Source organism: Myotis yumanensis, unplaced genomic scaffold (genome assembly GCF_028538775.1).
Source record: "Myotis yumanensis isolate MYYU_CA2020_CCGP unplaced genomic scaffold, mMyoYum1.0.hap1 SCAF_2, whole genome shotgun sequence".
In the NCBI taxonomy this organism is placed as follows: Eukaryota; Metazoa; Chordata; class Mammalia; order Chiroptera; family Vespertilionidae; genus Myotis; species Myotis yumanensis.
The window spans coordinates 183907765-183931101 of record NW_027223753.1 but is presented as its reverse complement, the minus strand read 5'-3'; the positions used below and the strand labels follow the sequence as shown (position 1 = coordinate 183931101).

Sequence of the window (23337 nt, the reverse complement as noted above, 5' to 3'; positions counted from 1 at the left end):
ACCATATGTATTTATGCTGTTTAAAATATTATTTTGCCATTTCTAACTTTCAACATCCCTCTATATTGAATATTATGTCACTTAACAACTAGAAGCCATCAAGCAGAAGCTCCTTTAAGTTCCCATCAAATTTACAAGTTTACCTGGATCTGTACTTATCTCCCCTCTCTTAGCTCAGTTTCATGGCCATTCTACCTCCTCAAGAACCTTATCAACCTTCAATCTGTTACCATTAACCTGACCTTCTCTACTTGTTGTTTTTCCATCAACACTTCAAAATCAGTCTCTCCAATAATAAAAACAAAAAAGTAAAACAAAAATACCTCCTCTGACCCAGGTTCACTCCTCAGCTACAAATCTACCTCTATCCTCCTCTTTACAATCAAATTTCTTGAATGAATTGTCCATGATTGCTGTTTTTATTTTCTCTCCTCTGACCATTAAACACATTTCAGCATGCTTTTGCTTTGACTGTGCCACAGTGAATGTTTTCACGGAGGCCACCAATGTCCCCTTTGGACACTATCCAGTTCTCATTCTGCTCCCTCTCACTAGTATTTGATGTTTTTCACCAGTCCTTCCCCCGGCCACTATCATTCTCTACAGATTCCTTTTCTATGTAAAACAAAAAATGCTGTTGTTCTAGGCCTGTTCTCTGCCCTGTTTACAAACTGTCCCTAACGATCTCTCCCAGTCACTTGTACAGCTTCAGTTACCATGCATGTGCTGACAATTCCAAAACATATATCCACACTGATTTCCTGGACTTCAGACCCATAATCACCCACCTGGTTGGTTTTATCCTCTTGAACTTCACAGGTACTTAAAATTCAACATATCCAAATAAAATGAATTATTTTTCCCCCTAAACCGTTCTATCTTTAGAATTTAACGGTAGGTACAGTCAGCTACTCATTTTCTCAAGCAAGAAATCTGGAGATGATCTTGAATGCTCCCTCTTCCTCACCTTTCTCACCATGCCCTATCAATTCTATTACCTGAATAGCTTTCACAATTTTCCACTTACATCCATTTCCACTGTCATAACCCTAGTCTGGTATGAGGGTGTGAGCAGCACTGAATGACCGCAATAACCTCCTAACTACTCTTCTTTCTAACATACAGGCAGACCTTGTTTTATTGCACTTTATTGTGCTCCACAGATGTTGCGTTTTTTACAGGTTGAAGTTAAGAGCCTCCATCAGCAAAAAGATGAACTCACTTTATTGCGGTGGTCTGGAATTGAACCTGCAATATCTCTGAGGTATGCCTGTATTTATTTTTCATGTATTCATCTACTAAAAAATGTTTATGGAGAGTTTGCATGTGCAAGATAACCAAGGTGCCAGGGACTCTAACAATTTTTTTAAAAAAGAAAATGAAACGATATATCACTTTACAAATAGGTAGATGACTAATGCATAAAACCATTATGAATCAAATAGCAATGTCTGCTACAAGGGTATTACAGATGAAATGCCAGAGCAGTTCAGTAGAAAAAAATATTACTTCCATCTTAGGGGCGGAGAGGCGGGTGGGGAGGGAGGAAGTTTCATGGAAGTTTGAGCTGAACTCTACATGTTTTTGAGAATGCCGGCTGGGGAATATAAAGAGGAGGAAGTGCATGGAAAGGGGATGCTCTGGGAAGAGAAAACACTATGAAGTAAGACCTGTAGGGTGCGGGTATGCAAATCATTGAACCTGCGCATCAGGCAGGGTGTTAGGATGTGTTCAGGAGAAGATAGCTGAGAAATAAATGCTTAGCAAAATTCATGGGAGTGCATTGTTTCCACATTCCCTTCCCCTCTGTACATTGCATTTTATTAGGAACATACAGAGCTAGGGCCATATTTGAAATTCTTACCAAATTGAAAAAAAAAAAATGAGATCTCTCTGGACTCTGCAAAAATTAGCTTTGACTCAGAATGATGAAATGGCCCTTCAGTGCACATTACTCATCAAGTGTAACAACTTTACAGTTTACCTGGTTCCTCCCTCCCCATGCAACGTTTACAAGAGAAAATTTTCTCTTAGGGAAGACTTCTAAGCTTCACATTACCTCCCTGTACCTTAGGAACGAATATTTAATGCTTCTAGTGATCAAAATGCTATAGTTTGCTCTACGTGGCTGTTACATAAATAAACAGAAATCCCAGCATAGAAGAATATAGATTTAAGGTAAAATCTAAAAGATTCCTTTTCATATTTACATCACAGATTTAGAGTTCTGATATATTTTCCATTGTGAGAAAGCTAGAATAAATGTGAACCTGCTACTTCAGGCTTGCAATCTGGTTCATGAATTTAAAAATTGTAATTACTATTTTAGGTATAAAATAAGTTCTTTTATTTCTCTGAAACAGAGAAAATGAGAAAGAAATGTGAGAGGGCAATTATCTCCAACTTGAATACAAAGACACTTAAATCATTTCTTGTTTCCTTTACAAAAAAATATTTATATTGATTTCCTAATACTGTAACGGACACTTGACACCTCTATTTTTCCATAAATGACTGGAAGAACACTTTTATACTTTCGACTAAAGTAGATTATTAAGAAATAGGCACTGTATATTATATAAGGAAGTATTTTGCTACTTTAATCTAGTCCATAAATTATAATTGAGCATATTTAAAACAAAACACAATTATTCATTATAAATAGCAAAATCCACTCTGAACTACTAAGTTTTGCCATTTTAAATTTAAGCCAATCATTTTAAAAAGGGGATTTTCCTATAACATTTTATTATTATTATTATTTTCTAAATCTATTTAAGATTTTTTTCTTAAAAGATTTGGCATTAAGACTTCATTTATTTTCTGGATCTCATTCTCCTCACATTTTCTGAACCTAAATATTACCTCTAGCAGGATTTTTCTTAATGAATTTAATATATCCCACTTCACATTTCTCTTCATCAAATATGCTCAGTTCTCCTCTAAATAAATACGAAACAAAACAAACAAACAAACAAAAAAATATTGTTTTTGACTCCACTACCTTATTGAACTAAAAAACCTAACCTTCCTTCCTTTATGGGTGATTTAAATTTTATGTGCTTTATTGGTTTGTTCACTAACATCAATTTACTCAGTTGTTCATCTATTCATTCAAAACAAATAAGCACTGAATTTCAATTACTTAAGAGCTACTTCCTTCTTATCAAAGACTTTCCTGAAGTCAATTTCCCCCTCTCCTCAGCCCTTGATCCTTTCCTTCTCTGAATTCCCATTACTCTTTTTATTCACTGTTTTGTTTCATACTTTGGTGATTTGTGTATTGTTCCCTTTAACCTTATAAGTAACAGCTCTTGGAGGGTAGTGACTCTGTCTGTGCATCTTCTTGTCTCCTGAATGTGTAATGAATTACTTAAACAACCCCTTCTGATGACCATTCATTAAGCATCTAATATGTGCAATGTGGTCATTTCTAGAATTTATATTTCATCAGGCAGGTTTAGAGAAGAAACTCAAAATAGCATAAACAAATGGAACAAAGACTCAAGATGAAAAAGCACAAGATGTGGTTTCATAACATATAATTTACTTTTGCTAGATAGAAGGAACTGGGAAGGAGTGAATGAGAGAAACACTGGGAGCAGCATGTGGCAAACCATACTTATGGCTGGAGGTTAAGTCTGCCCAGGAAGGTTTTTCACCTCTCTTTTGTCTGGTAACTATCCTAGGCTTTTACTACATCAGCTTCCACTGTTTGTGTAAATCCTGATGGGCCCCCTTATCTAGTGTAGAGGTATGTCATGTGCCCCGGGCTTGGTAAACCATATTAACTCCATCTCTAGTCACAGTGATTCAAGCGAAATATTTAAAGTCCTCCATAGGATTTCTTTTCTGGAGTTCACAAAGTAATTTTCCCTGGGGATGCTGGTTGAAGGGCTTTTGGAGTTGCTGACAGTCATCATGCTCCGGACCTGAAGAAAGACTGCCTGAAAATAAAGCTGAGACAAGCTGAAGAAGGAAGACAAGGAAAGAGAAAAAATGACCTCAGTTAGGCCTCTGAATATAGTCATGATGAGTGCTCAATACACCCAAAACTTCTCAGTTACACAACCTGCTACATTATATTCTTGCTTTTTAAGAGTTTGCTTGTTTCATTTTATTGAGCTTGAGTTTGTTTTTGTCAGTTACATTATAAAGAGAGTGATGATGTTGAAAGGTGGTCTTTGTTTTTACTGCAAAGATGGAAGACTATTGATGACTTTGAGAAAAGCATTAGCTAATCAAAATTATATCACCTTGAAAGAGGAATTTTTTAGGGGGATATAGGCAGGTTTAGGGAATTTTTAGAATTGGGGTCCATGGAAAAAAGCATAGGGCTGATGAGGAAAATAAGACATTTTTTGGGGGGGAGACCAGCAGCCTGACTCTGTACCTAGTTAATTAGTATCCCTAATGCACATTCCTGTTAGGCTATAGTCTAGTCACTGTTTCTTCCTTAATTTTCTGGTCTCATAAGACCTGTTTACCTAAATACTCACATTTTACAGAGGCCATAAACCATGAACAATATATAACCCCTGGAGGGGGTTATCAGCTCTGGTGCCAGGCCAGGCCTTTAGGTGTGGTCTCACGGCCTCCATCCCAACACATGGGGCTTTTTGCAAAGCCCTCGAAAGGTCCAGAAGTCTGATCCATATCTGGGGGACAAAGAAACTAAGGGGTATAAAGAGAAAGCTTCCTCCATATTGGTTTACTCAGGATTTGGAAACAGGCTTCCCTGAGTCATGGTACTAGTACATCTGGAAATAAATGGGTTTTTCCTGTGTCGCTTGGGTATTCCTGTGTATTTTTCGGACACTTGGTAAATTCTGAAACATAAAAATGGTTCCCTCACTGAGAACACGGAGCCCAAGTTGCCCCCTTGAGGCATTGCTGCATGACAGCAGGTGGGTGGGCCCACTCGACCAAGCCCCTGATGACGGAGAGGCGCGCCTCCAGTGATTTACTGTGTCCCATCCTCCTCAGGCCCAGACGACCGGGCCCCCCACTTGTGTTCCAGTGGACTCCAAGGAGGACAGGAAAACCCTTTCTGGAACCAGACATCTGAATGGTGAGTTTTGCCTTGGGGGAGCAGTCCAAGTTCAGGCCTGCCTTTAGGGGCAGAAGAAGTTGCTGATCACTACTTAGGCAAATTATTTGCCTCAGTTCAGGACTTTCTGTGGGTGTAAGTCAAAACTCAGACTGACTGCTGTGTGAATGTGAGTGTGAGAGCCTGCGTGAAGCGAAAGCTACCTTGTGTTGTCCTGTGTCTCTGTTAACTGGGAGGGATTACATGGTTTAACTGCAAACATGGGAAGTAGTTCCTCGAAACCTGCTGCCTTAGAATGTATGCTAAAGAATTTTAAGAAGGGCCCAGACGGCTGCCTGCAATGCAGATGTCTCTCTGCAAAATCAGAGGCCCCCATCTTATGGCTGAGGATGGAAAATACATTCATTCTACCAAAATAATCCATTGGGGAGAATGCTCAGATTCTGGGGAGAGGCAGTGCCCCTAACCAGAAAGAGAAGACATTGCTGCGGTGTCAACTTTTAGTGTTGTGCATGCCTGTATGAGAGTGTGTGTTGATGTTTTATGTCTCTTTGTTGTTTAATTTGTTTAAAGATTGGGCAAGTCCCACTTTGGGGAAAGCCCAGTTGTGTGTGGTGAGGCTGAACATGTGACAGAGATTTCAGGATGTCCCAGCAGCTGCCAAAAATCTTTATTCTTGGGGACTCCTTGCTCTTCCTGTCAAGGTGTTAGCACGCCAGAAACTCTTAGCTAGTGAGATTTCTGTCTTTATGTCTGTAATGTAACTTTGGCTTTTTAACTTTTAGGAACTTTAATTTGCTCTTCCCTGATTTATGATTTGGCTGTGCTGGGTTAAAATTTTAAGATTCTAAGGAAGTATAAAATTTGTAAAGGTTACAACTCAGGGAAGTTTAAACAAAGGCCAGCTAATTCCAAGCCTACCTGGATTAACAAACCATTATCTTCCCCACCTGAGGCAAAGTGGGAGGGGAAAAGAACAGAACAAAAGGGGGCCATTTTACTCTTAGTAAAAAGCCCAGAGGTTTCCAAGTGGCAGAAAGGGAGGCGGTACTTGCCAAACTTGGCAGGATGGAGAAATTTGCAAAACCACTCCCAGGATATGTCCATTAAACATCTGGTTGGCAGTGTTGGTATTAACGGGGACAGGGACTGGGATGGGAAGCTGGTGGTCCGAGCCTGCTTGTGACATCACAAACCTGTGTAGGCCAGCCGAGGCAGAACTGAGGCTGGCTATGAAGCAGTTACAACTTTGTGGTTTCTGTGCCCTTGAGGGTATGGCAGTAAGGGAATGGATGGGTGGTAGGTGTGTCCTCCCAGCATTTTCTCTGTGACATTACTAAAATATAAAAATTTAATAGCCAAATTGAAAATAATTAATTCTGTGGTCAAGACCAAATCTTTAATGTTAAATCTGGTTTAAGTTTTGATAATCTTTAAATTGGGTATATTTGACAGCTTTTCCGAATATAATATTTCAAGAATTTAACTGAGAGACAGCTTTGTGACATCTCAAGGGCCCTGAGGTGACACAAAGATTTATTCTCTCTCCCTAAAAAGAAATATGTTTTAACTAAATTGACCAATACAATATACTTGAAATTACATAAGGAAGTAAGCTAAGCAGGCTGGGTTGGGTAACCAGATTAATGCTTCCATGATAATGGGCTGTTCTTGAATGAGGATGGACCACATTCCAAGGGTCCTGGGGGCATACGACTCCCAGTCAGATCAGTGTGTCCTTTCCTTGAACAAAAAGGGCAATCATGGTTATTGGTCAAGAAAATGCTTTAGGTAATAATTTTCTTTAAAATCTCAAAGTTGTTAAGATATAATAAATAGATGTAACTAAAATGAAGAATTTGGATAAACGTCTTTTCAGTAATAATTATAAATATGTTAATAATGATTGTCCAAACACTCAAGAGGAGACTGACTGTGCTCTCTGTTGGAGGAAGGGGCCAGCCTGTAAAAGTAAAAAAGCCTAAAAAAGAACAAGGGCAGACAGAGGAATGAGACCCTTGTCCTGCCTTCCCCTCCCTATGCGACCAGGGGGACGATCTGAAGGAACAGCCAAGGTGGCGATTTACAATCCCAGCCTCCCCCTTCGGAGGAGAGCTATATTCATAAGGCTCCAACCACCGTGAGACCACTACACAACTAGAAACAGCTTTTCTAGGCTGCGGAAAGGAGTTGGAGCAGTAGAAAAAAAGAAAGTTAACGTGGCTTAGCTAACTAGCTAGACTAAAAGAAGGGGGGGTGATTTGAAAGTTGGATATGGCTATCTGGTAAAGGGAGCACCTGGCTAGCCCTGGTGTGCTTCCAGCAGATGTAATATTTCCAAACCCGGGAGCTCCAGTGGGACTCAGAACCTAAATTAGGCCTTCAATATTCAGCAAGGCAAAGAAGAAGGGCCTTCCGAATTTTACCAAAGACTATAAGATCAAATGAGAAAGTACTCTGGGCCGGACCTGTTGGGCCAAGAAATATTAAAAATTACATTTTGTCACCAATAGTTGGCCTGACATTTCAAGAAAACTGCAAAGGTAGAGAACTGGAAGGATAGAAGTGCAGAAAAGCTGTTAAAAGAGGCTCAGAAGATCTGCGTACATAAAAATAAGAAAGGCAAAAACAGAACACTAACATAATGTTCACAGTTTTAAAACAAGTGGCCTAGGGAAGGGCTGGCCCAGAGGGCCAGAAACAGAAGCCACAGCAGTAACCTTAGCATTTTATCTTTAAGGAAAAATCTGGAAGTTTAAATCCAAGCCACTAGAGCAGCGGTTCTCAACCTGTGGGTCGAGACCCCTTTGGGGGTAGAATGACCCTTTCACAGGGGTCGCCTAAAACCATCGGAAAACACATATATAATTACATATTGTTTTTGTGATTAATCACTGTGCTTTAATTATGTTCAACTTGTAACAATGAAATTGGGGGTCACCACAACATGAGGAACTGTATTAAAGGGTCGAGACATTAGGAAGGTTGAGAACCACTGCACTAGAGGCTGGCTGGGAAGAGGCTGCTGCCTGCTCCCTCTTCCCCCTGCCTTTTCTCCAGCCTCATATGGTTATATATAATTTTACAAAGTCTTTGGTAACTTAAAGGCTTTGGAGCATTGCTGGATTAAATAATAAACACCTAGAATATTAAAAAACAACAACACCTGAAACATTAACTGCTAGACAAGTTTTAATTCACCTGCTCTTAGCTTTTATTACAGAAGGTCTCTTGTACTTTGTTGAAGGTATATTTTCTTGAAAGTAAGAGTGCATTTAAAGTGTGTTCATAAATGTTAATCTAAGAAACACTGGCTGTTTACTTTTTAGTTATCATTGAAAAATTAAGGTTTCTAAGAATGAAGAATTCTAATACATTAAAAAAAAGAGAAAGGAAAGGTCTGTACAAGTTACTGATGGTATGACAGAATGAAAGAATATTAGAGTAGAAATACTTAATGGAAGGACTGAGGCATGGTTATGCATTTTGAAGGAAAAAGAGGTGGTTTCTAAAGCTGGTTATTTCTGGAAGTTGTAAAAATATTTTTGAAAGTTGTAATAATGACCGTGGAAGTTATAAGAAGTTTATAAAAATAAATGTTAAAAGGAAATTGATTAAATGATACAGGCCAGTAAGCCAGGACAAGCAGAACAGAGAAACCAAGATATTAAAACAGCAGTAAATTTTTCTTATTTTATACATATTATTTTTCAGTTCTAGAATATCATCTGGTTCTTTTTATTATTTATATTTACCTGTTTAGTTATTTTTAATTCACTGCAAGGATAGATTCTTTGACTTCAGTGAGGGTACTTATGGCTGTTTTAAAATCCTGGTTGGCTCATTCCAACATAGAGATAGTCTAGGTTTTGGTCTCAGTTGATTTTCCTTTTTCTTGACAATATACTCTATTTTCCTGAATTTTTGTATCTCGGGTAATTTTGGATTACAGTTGAACATTATGACTATTAGGTTATGGAGACTATGAATTATACTGTTTTTCCTCTAAAGAGTATTATTTCTTTTATTTTTGCAAAAACTTATTTTGGTTGCATTTCACTTGCAAACTATTTGAACAATAATTCCAATGCTAACTGATATCTGATTTCTTTTTAATTGATTGATTAATTAATTTTTATTGTTTAAAGTATTATATATGTTGAGATCTGCTTTCTTTAACTGAGCTGTTAGGGATCTGCTGCACATGGGTATGGTTCAGGGATCAACCAAAGAGGTGATCAGACAGAATTTGAGCATTTGCCGTATGTCTATTTGCTTTTACCTGAGAGTCTCCTCTTTCTCAGATTCCCGTGGATTCAATAATCTGGTTTCTCAAACCAAGGAATCACTGGTCTTCCCATCACACTGAATGCAAAAATGGAAACTCATTCTACTTAATTTTCCTTCTCTGTGTGTGGATTCCCTATGAGAACCTGCATGTCTCGGTTTACTATAAAAGTCCTTTCTGTAGCTGCTTTTTTTGTGTTATGTCCAGAGCTTATAGTTGTAGTCTTTATGAAGGTCAGTCTAATATGTTCTTATTCAGCCATTATCAGAAGCCAGTTCTTCATATTTCTTAAAAAAATGTTTATCTAGAAGTCAAGTTTATTCAGACCATGAGCTCTTTATCTTGCCTCCACATATTTAAGTCTAATGAAACCTATAAGTCTAACTAGAAATTCAATCTTCCATTGAGTTTTTTCCAGCTGCCTTGGATTGACTCTCTCTCTCTCTCTCCGGATCTCTCTTTTTTATACTTATTGAAGTTGTAGACAGTTTGACTTTTTTTTAGCAATGTAGAATAATTAAACTTCAGACATTTCCTAGTAATCTTCAACTCAAGTAGTTTTCTCTTAAACTCCTATTAAGTACAAACTTGCAACAACTAATATTCAAAAGCCATATTCTCATACCTGCTTATTCTTTTAGCTCAAGAGGATAATATGCAATAGTGGTAAGTTAATTGAATTTGGAGCCACAGGGCATAGTTTGAAGTTTACACTGTTATGCCTTAGATCTAGTAATTTAACCCCTGAGTCTCAATTTCTCCATCTGTAAAATAGGTATCCTAAAAAATCCCCACTTCATAAGATATGATTGATAATACGATTAATCTACTTGCTCCAGCTAAAAAATAAAATAAAAATCTTTTAAAATTGTTTCTCATATTCCATAGCTAATCAATTTCCAAGTGTTGTATTAATTCACTCTTCTTAATTTCTTTTTCTTGTTGTCACTATGTAGTTCAGAAATTTGCATCTCTTTTGTATTCTATAGTAATAATTTCATAACTGGCTTCCTGCCTTTGGTTTTACCACTCCTCCTAATGCACTTCCCATGCTGCCATGGACAGTCTTTTCTAAAAGGCAAGTATATTGCACCACTTCCTTGCTGAAAGCCCTTCACTGGACTTGCCAAGGAGCCAAGTCCAAATTTCATTGTCTGACACACAAGTCCCCTCATTATGTAACCCATTTTACTCATTTCTTACTAGTCCCCTACATGTCTCCCAGGCTCCAGCTGACCTGAGCTACTTGCTTTTAATAACATTTTGCATGCTAGCAAGCTCATGCCTTTACATATGTTGCTTCTTTGCTTGGAATGTCCTTCCTTGGAATTTTTTTTTCTATTGTGCACAAAGGCATCTCATTGTCTAGGTATGATCTTACCCGAAAGATACTGTACACATGGCAAAAGGACCATGCCTCATAGTTGTTTTGATCCTTCGGTAATGAGGTAATAGGGAAAGATAGGCACTCAAAGGATTGGTGAGTGAGAGGTCATTTATTGAATAATACAAAGCAATCTTGACTCAAGAACTAAATTCATAGTATATTATAAATGTGGTTTCAGGTTTGTATAAATGGCTTCTATAAATTTCATATTTTAAAATAGTAATGAAAAAATAATTCCAGAAGTTAAGAAAAGAACATTACCTAGATACACTATTTAAAATAGTAAAACTCTGGGAAATGAGCAAATGCAGAATCTAAGTCATATGTAATGAAGTGCCATTGGCTCTTAAATGAATAAAACGTCTTAGGAAGTATGGCAGCATTGCTTTATGAACACATTTAGGGCTAATTTAAGTCCATTCCAAACATTATCTCAAAAAAGTGGGCCTATGTCCTGTAATGATGGCTTTGATGTATTTTAAGTAAGATATGCATTTTTAAGAAATGTCTTCAAGAAATTCTCAGCAAATTCCTAGGCCTTTATGTTCAATCGTTGGCTGAAGTTAGAGGGAGTCTATAATCATGCCCTCAAGATTGCTATTAGTGAGTCAAATTGACTTCATTCATTCATTCACTCATTCAACTATGTATAGAGAACCACAATGAATCAGCCGAACTTCTAGGAGTCTAGGTGCTTGTCATACAGTGGTAAACACAACAGACTAAGTCTTTCATTTCCTGGCACTTACCTTCTGGTGAGGAGAAGCATATAATAAAAAATTAATATCATCAGGTTATAATAAGAACTCTGGAGCAAACATAAGAGTTAAGGAGAGAGAATGAAGGGGAGGAGAATGCTATTTTAGAGAGTAGTCAGTGAAGACATCTTTTGAAGGAGACATCTAAGCAGAAACTTGTGTGAAAGCAGGAGGGAGTCCTACCTGCCTAGGCAGAAGGAATGGTAAATGCAAAGGTCCTGGGGAAATGTGGTACTGAATTCTTTCTAAGAAGAAGGAATGATATGTCATAGTTAAGATTGTTTGAAAAATCAGATCACATATGTTGGAACCTGGATTTCTTATTTATTGTTATTAAAAGTAACACTTCAGGGCAACCACAATCTAAGTGTTGATTATTTCAAAATTCCTTCTTTTCCCGGAATTTTACAGATTAAAGAGTGTGTTGAGAAAAAAACAACAACACTTTTCTAGACCAAGTGTCACTGAAGTACCCTAGCGGTTTCCTATTGGTGGATATTTGTTGTTGTTTTTATTATTACACATTGCAATCAATTAATTTAATGGTCCTGGCCCCCAACCCACTTATTTAAAAATTCACCCAGAGAAGCTTGTAGGAAGTGGATGGGTGAAACAACGTGGTATAGTGAGTCACACCCGTCCTAAAAGCCAGCGCTGATTAGCTAGGATGAATTTTTAACGATCACCCATCCAGCGGCAGCAGATGTGGGCGCAGCCAGAGGGAAGAGGCCAAAGGCCGCGGCGCTGCGTTTATACTACTCCAACCAACGGACTAAAACAGGCGCTACAGTTCGCAGCTTCTCCTGCCTCCAGCTGGTGGAAACCACAAATGCGGGGCGGTGGGGGGGAGTTGGTGCCAAGAGATGTACCAAGCGGAAAAAAAGAACACACAAAACACCCCGAAGAGGCGCAGTTGAAGGCTGTTGCCTCCAACTCCACGTTCTCCGTCTCCGAGACGAAGGCGCCTGGAAAAGGAGCACGACGACGCCGAGAACCGAGAAACTCCTGGCGTCCGAGGCCTCGCGGCTCGGTGGCGGCGCCGGTTCACTCACGCGCTCCTCGGAGTGGCTCGGGGGACGTCACACGTGACGCCCGGGGGCCTTAACCCCTCCAGCCGCCTCGGGCGCTGCGGGCGCTGCGGGCGCTGCGGGCGCTGCGGGCGCTGCGGGCGGAGGTGGAGGATCGCTGTGGGAGGAGGGAGGGTGGAGGGCGAAACTTGTCCAAGCAGCGACCACCATCAGCATCCAGTCGGCCACCCCGGACCCGCGTCCCCGAAAGCCCACCCCCACTGCGATCGATAGCGGCTCCGGCCGGGGGGTGGGGGGGACAGGGGAGAGGATGCTGTGGGATGAACCCGGCCAGGGCGGGTGGCGGGGGAGGAAATCGTGGCTCCGAGGGGGCAGGACCAGGTCTGAAGTACGGGTCTAGCTTGATTCAGACTCCGGCACCCGGCGACGCCACGGAGCGGGGCGGGGGAGGGAGAGGAGGCTGTGCCGTGTGTGTGCGCGCGTGTGTGCGTGTGTGCGCGTGTCTACAGGTAGCAGCGGCGGCGGCGGCGGCGGCGGCGGGGACCGGAGCCGGGGACGCATCGGCAGCCGCCTCCCCGCCTGTGATTTTCCGAGGCGATTGCTCACTTGGCTGACGGATCTGTACCCTCGGGAGGGAGATCAGCTCATCCTCTCCGTATCCACGCGTCTTAGCCTTCTTCCAGTTTCAAGTGTGTGTTTGGGGTATTTTATGTTTAATCCGCCCCCCCCCCCCCCCCATCTCCCTCTAAATCTTCTCGGGGATTCTGCACATCGAAGCAGGTGGCTCCTGAAAAGAAATCTTTGGATACGTTTGGTTTGCCAAGTTTTTCTCTTCCCGTCCCCTCCGTCTCTCAGAGGCATCTGTGGTGCTTTTTCTTCTTGGATTTCTATGCAGGAGACGTATATATGTTTATATCCCGACCGCATCACATATAAATACATATACGCGTGCCCAGGCACTGGGTTTTCGTCGCTCTTCCCGACAAAGCGGAATGTGTTGGAGCCGATGGATAAGGAGAACAGTCTGAACATTTTTTTGAGCCTGTTTTCTCCAAAAAGGAGGGAGCGTGGAGAATTGTTTAACATTCGGCCATCGCTTGGCTGCACACTAGCATCTCCAAGTATTTATGGTTGCAGATCAGGTGCCAACGGGACTTAGCGAGAAAGGTAAGGAGCTGCCTGCGTCCGCCTAGCGCCAGCGTTGATCTTAATTCCGGAATCGCTCCAACTTCCTACTCTCTGCCTCTCCCTCTCCTCTCCCACCTTCCACCAACCCTGCCCTGCTCGTCTCCTGCGTTCCCTTAACCCTTTTCCAGTTCCAATGGGGGATGGAGGGGTGGGGGTGGTGATGCTGGAGGCTTAATCGTCTGGTGGAGTTTAAATACTTCTCTCCCTCCCGCCCCCCAAACCTCCAGCCCAGGAACTGAGTTTTCCAGTCCCCTTTTAGCTGTTTTAGAAAACCCATTTGTCTTTTTTTTTTTTTGAAAAATCATGCTACCTAGATAGCTGATTTTTAAACATCTCTTGGTGCCAACCCCTCACCTCTATCCTCTGACAAAAATAAAAATCATTCAAAAAAAAAAAGAACTTTAATGAACTGGGTGGTTTCTTTGGCGCTGGGGTTCATGGAACTCCCCCAAACGCTTATTTTCGTGTAAAACCAAACCGATATCTCTGGAGGAGTCCACCGTGGAGGACACCCAGCTTCGGTGTCTGCATGAAGCCGATTCCTTTCCCTTGGAGGGTCCTTTACCCGAGTTCAGCGCCACCGAGTGAGCCTGGCGTAGGGACAGCTGCATCCCCACTTAATTTCTTTTTAAAAACCACCCTTTGCCGTGTACACAGCATGACCAGCTCCTGTGCAACTCCCAGTTCAGGGGACGCGTTTTCAGACGCGACCTTTAGGGGAGAGAGGGGCACTTGCCTCATTCTCTCTTCTCTCTCTCCAACCTCCTGCCTCCTCCTCCGATCACCGCCTCTCGCCCCGGCAGTTTGCAAATTGCCCGTTTTGCCCACCCCTCCCGGTGGGTGTTCTCCGCTCGCTCTTCCCCATTCCTGCCCCCTCTGTCCTCTCTCCATTGGCGCTTTCAGAGCAGATGCATCTTCTCTTCTTGGGCTTCCTCTCCCCACCGCGCCCCCCGCGCCCCCCACCTGCCCCCGGCTCTCCTCGCCCCTCCTCCCGCCTCCCCGCGGCGCCCTGACCCTTCCGTCCCTCGTGTCGGTCTCCGGGCGCGGGGCGTCTGTCCCGGGGCCGCTGTCCGGGCTGCCGACGCGGAGCCGGCAGAGCTGGTGAGAGGAGGGATCGCGGGAAAGGCGAGCGGGAGTCGTGGCCGGGAGGCCGGGAGAGCCCGTCCGAGCCGGAGGGGCCCGGAGAGAAGGGAGAGAGCGAGTGGGAGGCGCGCACGGCGGGCCGGTGCAGTCGCCGCCAGCGCCTTAGAGCGGCGCCCCAGTCACTGCAGCTTGTCACCCTAGAGCCGTGCCCAGGGACCGCCGAGACCGAGAGCCGATCTCCGGCAGAGAGGTACCAACGCCATCAGGAACAGAGCGCGGGAGGGTTTCCCGGGAAATGCGGAGGCTGAGCAGATGGAGGAACAATGCCGCCTCCAGAAGAAAACCCTCGCCTGCAGCCCGGGCGGAGCGCGGGCGAGCCGCCTCCAGCCGCCTGCTCTCCCGCGGCCCTCGGGGTGGTTCCTGGGGTGGCTCGGATTCTCAGTTTGGCTGGGATGAGAAAGTTGTTCTTCCCCACATTTTCTGCCAAGTGGTTTTCAGATCTGCATGGTTCGAGCCAACATGTCACTCCCTAGATCCCCCTCGATGAGCAGCGACTAGATGATACGTTATTGGGCGATAAACCCCTTTGGGGAGAGAAGGTAGTCTCAACATTGAAAACGCTTTCCGCTGGCTCCTGACTGTCCAGACATGAAAAACCACCTGCAGGGAATTTAAAACTGGGAATAATTTATTCCAGAGGAGGTTGTTAGTGGCTTATGGAGACGAGGGAAGTTAGGTGTCTAAAATTTGATTCATTTGTGATCATTCTAAATCACGAGCAGTTGGCCTCCACAAAGGTATTTATACTGTTCTTTTTTCATTTCCAGGACCACATAGGACTTAGGAACTGTAAATTTAGAGAGCTAGCTAACCTTGTGTCTATTCTCTGCATTTTTACAGGTACTTAATATATTAATTTTTCTTCTTTTTATACTGAAACTACAGTAGTCTGTTTTCTCTATGTAAGTTCTCATACTGTACATAAAAACACTGGATCATAATATATTTCTTAAAAACCTATTGTGCTTGATTATAAATAGGATCACACATCTATAAATATCACCAGGGGAAGGTAGAGGTACATGTGTTTGAGTGTAAAACCTATCGAATGTCTTGGCATTTCAATCAGCCATTGCAACCTAGCAGAACACTAGCTTTCTGAAATGAGCTCAGAAGCAAGGGCCATGCACGGATTTTAAATATTAAATGTTAAGTATAAACATTGTTTACTGTGCCCTTGGCAGAGAATGAATCTAAGTCTGTACGCACTGCTGAGTGATTGAGTGATTCACAGAGAAAGTGGAAGCTAATCATTACCCAGGCCTTCTGATTACATGGTTTGATTAAAAGAAGTAACTGTTTTCTGTAAGCCTGCTATTCTACAGTTAGCCTTTCCAATCCTCTTAACAGAAGCAGAAATTGAAGGAGTCAGTCTTGCAGCAGACTCCACACTCCAGTTCCTGCAGTGAGGGGCAGAGAAGTCCTCTTTAGCTCCCCCTCCTTTTCTCAGCCTCCCTCCTTCCACCCCCCCAGGTACTTTCTGTCCATCTTACCTTTATTCCCTCAGCAGTGCTTTATTTTGTGAAAATTTCCTTTAATACTTAGATATAATGTATTTTCAGACATAAATGTCTAGACTGATTTGAAATTGAAGATGGAATATAAACTCACAGAAGGTAGGCTGAGAACTTTATCTGCTGCAGGTGGAGTGTTAGAGGCTTGATGACTTCGCATGCCTGAGTGACTTCCCTGGCTTTTTCTAAAGTCTCTTCCAACCTGGAACTTCTCATATTTTGTTCCCCTTCTATTACTTCCGCATGGTTATTTCCTTAAATTCGTTCTTTAGGATTTTTTACAGGATAATTAAGTAACTATAACTAGAGAATACATATCTAAATCTGAGCTCTCTGAATTAAAAAATAACATTTTTTAAGCAAAGCAGAGTAATAGCTTATTTTCAGAATTCTTTTTTAAATTTTTATACAAAGAAATTATTTTATGGATTACCTTAACGAATACTAATTTGTAGTTTTTGTAAGCAAAACATAATTGGAATTGACAGTAAGATCTAAAACCACAACAATTCAACAATACACGTTTGCACATTTTAAAGTCTTTTGAAGTGAAGGTTGATGTTTATTTTCATCTTATTAGAATGTAAATGGGAAGATACCTATTTGAATTCCTATGATTCCTCGGTTATATTTCAATTATTTTGTAAAGGGAATCACTTGAGTCCAGTTCAGCAAACTTATTTTTTTGTTTTCCTACAACATGGGTCTGGCCTTGCAGGTCTCTTATTAATAATGATGGCCAGTGGCTCCTGATAGCTAGGATGCTGAAGTCCAGAACACGGATGGCATTCATCTCCTTTCACTATTTACTCCCCAATTTTACTTTTTGGATTTAAACACGTTGCACTTGGAACTCCTCCCTAGTATATTCATTATTCCATTCACAAGAGTCTTATTTACTACTTTCCTCAATAGTACATGCTTTGCTTATGCTGACATTTCTTCATGAATTATTTCCCACTGTCCCTCCCTCCCCTTCCCCCCCCCCCCCCCCCACACACACACAAACACTCAGCAACTGTAGGACTAGAGAACATTTTGTTTTCTTAGAATAGTCTTTCCTCCATCACCCTGCTTCCTTCCTGTATGTTTACCCTGAGCTTTCAAAAGACATGTTTCATACCAGGAGTAGCCTACTTTTCACACTTCTTGATGGTTGGCACCCTCCCTGGATAGCAAGTCCCCAGAGGTCAAAAACCATACCTGATCTATCATTTCACTCAGAACGCTTAGCCCCATGTCCTAACATAAAGTAGACCACAAATGAATGTTAAATGCATCATTTAAAAATGCATTTGGTTATGAGGCAATAGAACCTGACTAACAGTGGATTAAGCAAATAAGGGTTTACCTTACATCATAAAAACTCAGAAGACAGTTGCTTAATCATTTAGGAATCAGCTTGTTTTTATCATTTTGGAACTTTTCTTCTTATGGTCATAAAATTGCTGCTGTGCCTCTAGCATCATGCCTGCTTTCTAGGTCCCCCAGAAAGATAGCAAAGACTACTCTGGGACAAGATTTCTCAGCCTTGGCACTATCATCATTTGGGGCCAGATAAGTTTGTCTGTGCCATGGGGGATTGTAGGATGTATAGTAACACCTGTGGTCTCTACTGACTAGATACCAGTAGCATGCCCCATTCACCCCTCTGGTTATGACAACCAGGAATATTCTAGATATTGTCCAATGTCTTCAGAGGTAAATCATCCTGGGTTGACAATAACTACTCTTGCATCAAAGGAAGGCAATTCCCTGTTTCCTACTCTCCATTATATTTTAATTTTTTTGCATTGCAGTGGTGGTGGGGATCTCTTTCTTTGGTATCGTTGTTTGTTTAATAAATGGAAAATAACTATGAAATTGTAAAAAAAAAAAAGGACAGGAAAGGGCCAAACAAGCTTTTTCCTTGAGCATTTGGTCTTTTTTTTTGTGTGTGTGATGTGGACATCCCCATAGACTTCCATTCTCCATTCTCATATCACTTCCAGAGCTGTCAGAGGACCACTTCCAGCTACAAGAGAAGTTGGGAAATATATTTTTAGTGTGGTATACCACTACCTTGGAGAAAATCAGAATCTGAAAAAAGACTGAGAAATGAATTTGTGTTTGAAAACTAGAAATGTTTGCCACTATTACAGGATAAATAAATATGTAAAATTCACCTAAATACTTTTAAAGCAAGAAAAAGTAAAGAGATGTAATAGAGAGTAGATATACTTTTCACATGCTAAATATTTATAAAACAACTATGATAATACTGAGATATTTTCCCTGATGATATTTTACTTGGAAAATAAGTGGGCAGAATGGCGGCATCTTTCTCTCTCTATATATGTCAGATGGCACCTCATTTCCTGAAGTCCATTGAATAAAGCAGTAGTTTGTTATTTATGCCTATGAATTAAATAGTGGCCAATAATGAGAAATGTTGTCAAAGGAGATAAAAATGCAGATCTATTGTTTTTATACTCCTTACTAAAGCTTGTATTTAGAAAGATAGCACTCCCTAGTGATGGCATTAGGTTAAATAATGGTTTCTTGTACAGATGTGTTATCATGGGCTATAGTAACTTTAAATTAGGTTGCTCAATTATTTATCTCAGTGTGGTAAAAAGAAGTGCTATTAGATACCATTATAGGAAAGAATTCTACTTTACAAATATCTATTAGCATTACTGTGATGGTAAATGATCTTGTCTGGTTGAGTACAAAGTTGTTTTTGTTTTTTAATTTCTTACCCTTGTCTTTCATTCTTTATGAATTTGTTGAATGCCAATTGTGCTCAGTTCTGTGTAGAATATAGGAATATAAGATATGTTATCTATTAAGAAACTTTGGCTTGCAGGTAACAGAATGCCCAATTACAGGCCTATATAGCAAACACTTTCATTATCTTGCAGAGCAAGGATTCTGGAGGTATGCTGGTCCAGGGTTAGCTACCCCAGCAGTTCCAGGATGCAGGGCTCTGAGACAACTTTCCTGGAATTCTGTGGGCTCCCCATCTTGGAAAGAAGATAATATGTTTACCACAGAGCCAAACGTCACCTCTTCAAATAGTCCCACTCAAAGCAAAAAGATGAGAGAGGCAGGCTTTTTCTCATGGAAATGGGAGGAAAATGTTCCAAAGCTATCAGCAGATTTCCTTATGCCTGCTTGACTAAGACTATGACCTATCCCACTTCTAATCACAGGCAAAGAGAAAATGCCTCCCATGACTGGTTTTGACCAATGATGGTTTTTCCCCTGGGCTGGAGGACAGGTCTGCTTTCTCTGGACATAGTGATGTCACACAAACAAACTCAGGACTCTTGCTCACTAGAGACAGGAGGCAATAGCTATAACTTAGGGTATCTATAGGGTGTGCCATAAATATTATGTCCTCATCAAATTTCTTAGAATATGGAATAGGAATTTATAATTAATCAACAGATGAATGGATTAGAAAACTGAGGTACATATACACAATGGAATACTATGCTGCTATAAAAAAGAAGGGATTCTTACCATGTGCAATGGCATGGATGGAACTGGAGAGCATTATGCTAAGTGAAATAAGCCAGTCAGTGAAAGAAAAATACCACATGATCTCACTCATTTATGGATAATAAAGACCATTATAAACTGATGGACAAAATAGATACAGAGGCAGAACAACATTGAACAGACTGTCAAACTACAGCAGGAAGGCTGGGGAGTGTTGGGGAGGGGTGTAAGAGATCAACCAAAGGACTTGTATGCATGCATATAAGCATAACCAATGGACACAAGACACTGGGGTGTGTAGGGGAGGCTGGGGGAAGGTCAAGGGGGAAAAAAGGAGACAAATGTACTACTCTGTAATATTTTAAGCAATAAAACAAAATTTAAAAAATAAAATAAAATAATAAACTAGAGGGTGGGGTCCCTTGGCATGGCCTGCGGGGATCAGGCAGAAACCAGCAGTCCAACGCCACCTGCTGCTCCTCACTGTCACTCCTGTTCATCCTGGCCCCCACTATGCCTGTTGCCTCCTCTCGGTAGGCTCACTGCTGCTCTGCTGCGGTAGTGGCCAGCCATGAGCCCTGAGCCTGGCTGAGCTGAGCTCCCCCTGTGGGAGCGCACTGACCACCAGGGGGCAGCTCTTGCACTGAGCGTCTGCCCCCTGGTGGTTAGTGTGCATCATAGTGACTGGTCAAATGGTCAAATGGTTGCTTAGGCTTTTATATATATAGATGTTTGAGCATGTGCACTCATGCACACACACACATCAAATGGTCTTTGAATCCATGGATATAAATTGTATACATGTCAGGCTGCATGCTTCTGATGTAGAATGATTGCTTTCATGGTGTCCCAGAGATATTTTAAAAAATAATAATATCTAGAGAATCAGAAAATCTATAAAGGTTCCTTAGAAAGAATCATTACTAACGAAATTATGTTACATTACATGTTTAAATCCAAAGTCCTACATTTTCAACTTATAACTACATCATGTAAAACCAGAATATGTCCTCCTTACTAACTTAGTAGATCATCTGTGTTTGTCATGTGCTCTTACAATAATAATTGAGGAATAATGTGAGAAATGACTGAACCGTTTTGCCAATTACTGTCATGAAGAAGGACTTAATCTCCTTTATGCCCAAATTAAGATGATCACCCTGCTTTTGTCCCTTAGATCTTCCAACTGCTTACTTGGAGGATCTAAGGGACAGATCTAGTTTCAACTCACATGGCAGTGACTATCTCTCATAGAAAATTATGTCTTTATTTTCATTATTTTGTTGGACTTCCTGGAAGCACAGCCAATGTTGTATTCAATTGAAAAAGGAGTCCTTAACCATCTCCTTTTACCCTGCTTCATTGTTTGAATCCATTTTTAACTTAAACTTTGCTTCAAGATTTGATTGTATTTAGGATTTTTATCATAAGCTGCTTCAAATTATTTTTGGGAGAAAGAATACATGCGTACATATATATATGCATGTGCAAACAAATGAAGGCTGTCATATATCACTCAGTAAATGTCATTTTCCTGAATGAATATATGTTTAGAAATTAGACAATATTGTGTGCAATAAACTGCCGAATTATGTTCCCATCAGCATGTACAATGGAATTTCAGGGGGAAAAGGTACCAGTGATTCTTGAATCATTTTGATGGAGATCCACATTGTAATTTGCAGGCAGATGGAATTAAGGGAAGAAAGGTGTAGACAAAGTTTAAATAAGATGAATTCATTATACATATTTTGCTCTATGATCAGAGAGCAATTGTTTTTCAACTTTTTTCCTCTCTGGCATTTCAGTAACTTAATTTCTTTACTTTTATTATTATTTTATTAATGTATTGATTTTAGAAAATGAGTAAAAGAGAGAGGGAGGGAGAGAGAGAGAGAGAGAGATCAATTTGTTGTTTCACTTATTTATGCATTCATTGGTTGATTCTTATATGTGCCCTGACCTGGGATTGAATCGGCAACCTTGGCTTATCTGGATGATGCTATAACAAGTCAAGCTACCCAGCCTGGGCAATAACCTCATTTCTACTCATCAACTTTCTATCTAGTATAAAGGGGCAAATAAGCTTTAACAACAAAGCCATATTGTGAAAGACCCATGACTAGAAAGAATGGATTTGATATCTTTTTGTTTCAATGCAAATTTTTTGTCTAAAAACAAATGCTTACTATCAGCATTTTATTTATTTTTTTAAAAATTATCTTTATTGTTGAAAGTATTACAGATGTCCCCTTTTCTTCCTCCCATTGATGCCCTCCTCCCCACTCCCTACCCCCCACCCAGACCTTCACCACATTATATTGTCTGTGTCCATGGGTTATGCATATATAAATGTACATTCTTTGGTTAATCTCTTCCCAACACACACCACCCCCATCCTACCCTGAGATTCGTCATTCTGTTGCATACTTCCATGTCTCTGGATCTATTTTGTTTTTTAGTTTCATTTGTTTATTAGATTCCATATATGAGTGAGATCATATGATACTTGTCTTTCTCTGACTGACTTATTTCACTTAGCATGATACTCTCTAGGTCCCTCCATGCTGTGTCAAAGGGCAAGAGATCCTTCTTTTTTTTTTTTTTTTACTGCTGCATAGTATTCCATAGTGTAAATGTACCACAGTTGTTTTTTTTTAGCCACTCATCTACTGATGGGCACTTGGGCTGTTTCCAGATCTTAGCTATTGTAAATAGCGCTGCTATGAGCGAAAGGGTGCATTATTTTCTTTCTGATTGGTGCTTCTTAGAATATACTTAAAGAATTGGGATCACTGGGTCAAATGGCAGTTCCATATTTAATATTTTGAGGAAACTCCGCACTGTTTTCTGTAGGATGCATTTTCGGAGTCTCATCTTTCCATCTATTCTGTGCTCTTTTTTTCAGGCTCCACGCCTGAAGCTGTTTGCATCTCAGAAACCACCTTCGACCTGAACTCCTTGCCTCCGGGTGGGGGGAGGTGCTGATTTCTGAACCAAACTTAAAATTATAATTAGTAACTCCATCTGTGTTTAGGGTCAGGAACAGATGCTTCCCCTTTTTGTTTTAGTAGGAGTATTTGAAAGTGGAAACATAGGGAAGTTGGGTTTTAAATAGATTCACAGTGTAGTGGGCACTTTTGTATCAAGTGAAGACCACCAGGGGGGTATGTTTTCTAAGCAGCTTTCTGAATTTCTTTCTTCTGGACCTATGCAGTACCTTGTATTCAACAAAACACTGTGAAATGATTATGGTTCACAGCATTAGCCCTAGGAGTTGCAAGTTTCCAAAGCCCCTCTCAGGGAATAGAATGTTTAATTATATATTTAATATACAATATTTACCCCCAAACTAAGGAACCACTGGATTACAGGATGCATCATTATTTTATACTAGAGGCCCTGTGCACAAAAATTTGTGCACTGGGGGGGGGGGGGCGGGGTGTCCCTCAGCCCGGCCTGTGCCTCTCGCAGTCTGGGACCCTTCGGGGGATG

The 23337-nt window shown here is 41.0% G+C and overlaps 1 protein-coding gene across 1 annotated transcript in view; it reads left to right on the top strand.

Moving 5' to 3' along the window:
• The first annotated feature begins 13285 nt into the window (after window positions 1-13285).
• Window positions 13286-23337, top strand: part of NLGN1 (neuroligin 1) — an 835296-nt gene continuing 825244 nt past the window's right edge. Inside the window, exon 1 of the mRNA XM_070406782.1 lies at window positions 13286-13678. The gene's annotated coding sequence lies outside the window, so the exon portion shown is untranslated. The remainder of the gene's footprint in view (window positions 13679-23337) is intronic.